Raw genomic sequence first — 2,460 nt, forward strand, 5'->3', positions numbered from 1 at the left:
GTACTCTTTTACAGCTCTCAAGATTTCATTTCTCTTAGAGACACAGCATGGGGATTACATCACATTATATGGGATGACTTCCTACAAATCCTCTAATATCTCTTGTCCCAAATTCCCATTCTCTAGTGCAGTTGCATAGTCTTTTTAACCCTTTCTAACACTTTTTAACCCTTTCTCACGCTTTTCAACCCTTTCTCCCTGACGCACCAGGGGCACCAACTACCTCCCTTCTCCTACACACTTGATAGGCACTGCTAGTTAAAGGTTTTTCACCACAGTCCATTTTCCTGAATTCTTGCATGGGAAGGGGATTGTAGAAAATGTATGAATTTGTATTTTTCTGCTTTTGCCATCAATAAAGATTACAGAGACAGCTAATAAAAACTAATGTAATTTTCTTCAAACTCTGTATATGAAAAGCACGAGCATTTAAGGAAAAAATAGTGCCTTCACATTTTAGAAATGTACTATGGACAATCCTAAAGATACATGAGTAACCAACAAGTAATCATAGTAAATGTTGTGACGTCTCATGGAGTTGGTCTTGTTTTTGTTTTCTTTTATAGTTTATTGTCAGGTTGGTTTCCATATAACACCCAGTGCTCAACCCAACAAATGCCCTCCTCCATGCCCATCACCCCCCTTCCCTCTCCTCCATCCCCATCAGCCCTCAGTTTGTTCTAAGCATTTAAGAGTCTCTCATAGTTTGCCTCCCTCCCTCTCCCCCACTATTTTTACCCTTCTTCTCCCTCATGGTCCTCCATTAAGTTCCTCCTAATCCACCTACATGTGCAAACATATGGTACCTGTCCTTCTCTGCCTGACTTATTTCTCTCAGCCTAACACCCTCAAGTTCCATCCATGTTGCTACACATGGCCAGATTTCATTCTTTCTCATTGCCATGTAGTATTCCATTGTATAAATATACCACATCTTCTTGATCCGTTCATCAGTTGATGGACACTTAGGTTCTTTCCATGTTTTGGCTATTGTTGAGGGGCTGCTATGAACATTGGGGTCCATGTGCCCCTATGCATCAGCACTCCTGTATCCCTTGGGTAAATTACTAGCAGTGCTAATGCTGGGTCATAGGGGAGTTCTATTGATAATTTTTTGAGGAACCTCCACACTGTTTTCCAGAGGGGCTGCACCAGCTTACATCCCCACCAACAGTGCAGGAGGGTGCTCATTTCTCCACATCCTTGCCATCATCTAGAGTTCTCTGATTTGTTCAGTTTAGCCACTTTGACCGGCATGAGGTGGTATCTAAGTGTGGTTTCGATTTGTATTTCCCTGATGATGAGGGATGCCGAGCATCGTTTCATGTGTCTATTGGCCATCTGGATGTCCTCTTTGGAGAAGTGTCTGTTCATGTCTTCTGCCCATTTCTTCACTGGATTATTTGTTTTTTGGGTGTGGAGTTTGATGCGTTCCTTATAGATATTGGATACTAGCCCTTTATCTGATATGTCATTTGCAACTATCTTTTACCATTGTGTCAGTTGCCTATTGATTGTTTCCTTTGCAGTGCAGACATTTATTTTTATCTTGATGAGATCCAACTAGTTCATTTTTGTTCTCGATTCCCTTGCCTTTGGGGATATGTCAAGTAAGAAATTGCTGCGGTTGAGGTCAGGGTGGTTTTTTCCTGCTATCTCTTCTAGGGTTTTGATGGTTTCCTGTCTCACATTCAGGTCCTCTATCCATTTTGAGTTTATTTTTGTGTATGGTGTGAGAAAATGATCTCGTTTCATTCTTCTGCATGTTGCCGTCCAGTTCTCCCAACACCATCTGTTAAAGAGGCTGTCTTGTTAAATATCTTTCCTTCTGAGTACATAATATAGGTAGGGAAAATCATATGGAAAATAAAATACTCTGAGAGATGGCACACAATTTTTTAAAAAACTATAAAATGATGTTTTGTACTTTCCTGAGTCTTTGACAAATAATTTTATAAATTTACCTTACCAAAGAGAGATTCCAGTGATATCTACTTTATTCTTTTTCTTTTAAAATGAGATTAGATGGAAAAAAATCTGATCATTTAATATGGAAAATAAAATTAAAAAACAAAAAGGAAAAAAGAAACTCTCCCCCTAGATCAATTTCAACAGTAGAAAAAGCTATTTTTCTTTTGACCTCTTTTCTATAAACCTTCTGTCCTGTATTATAGAGTTGGCCAGCTACATCCTCCAAGTTGAATCCAGCCACTAGCTACTTATATAAAGTTTTATTGGCACACAATAACACCACCACTTACCTCAGAGTTGATTAGCTGCAACAGAAGCATTGTGTTCTGAAAAAACTAAATTGCTTACCATCTGGCCCTTTAGATGAAAAGTTCACCAAACTCTGTGGTATCATATTTCATTAATATAAAAATTAGATTTTAAGCCTATTTAACATAAGAATTGATTTTTTCACTTTTTCTCATGGATAAACTTAATTTTCTTTACCTA

Source organism: Hyaena hyaena, unplaced genomic scaffold, assembly GCF_003009895.1.
Source record: "Hyaena hyaena isolate Hyena2069 unplaced genomic scaffold, ASM300989v1 scaffold_1151, whole genome shotgun sequence".
Classification (NCBI taxonomy): domain Eukaryota; kingdom Metazoa; phylum Chordata; class Mammalia; order Carnivora; family Hyaenidae; genus Hyaena; species Hyaena hyaena.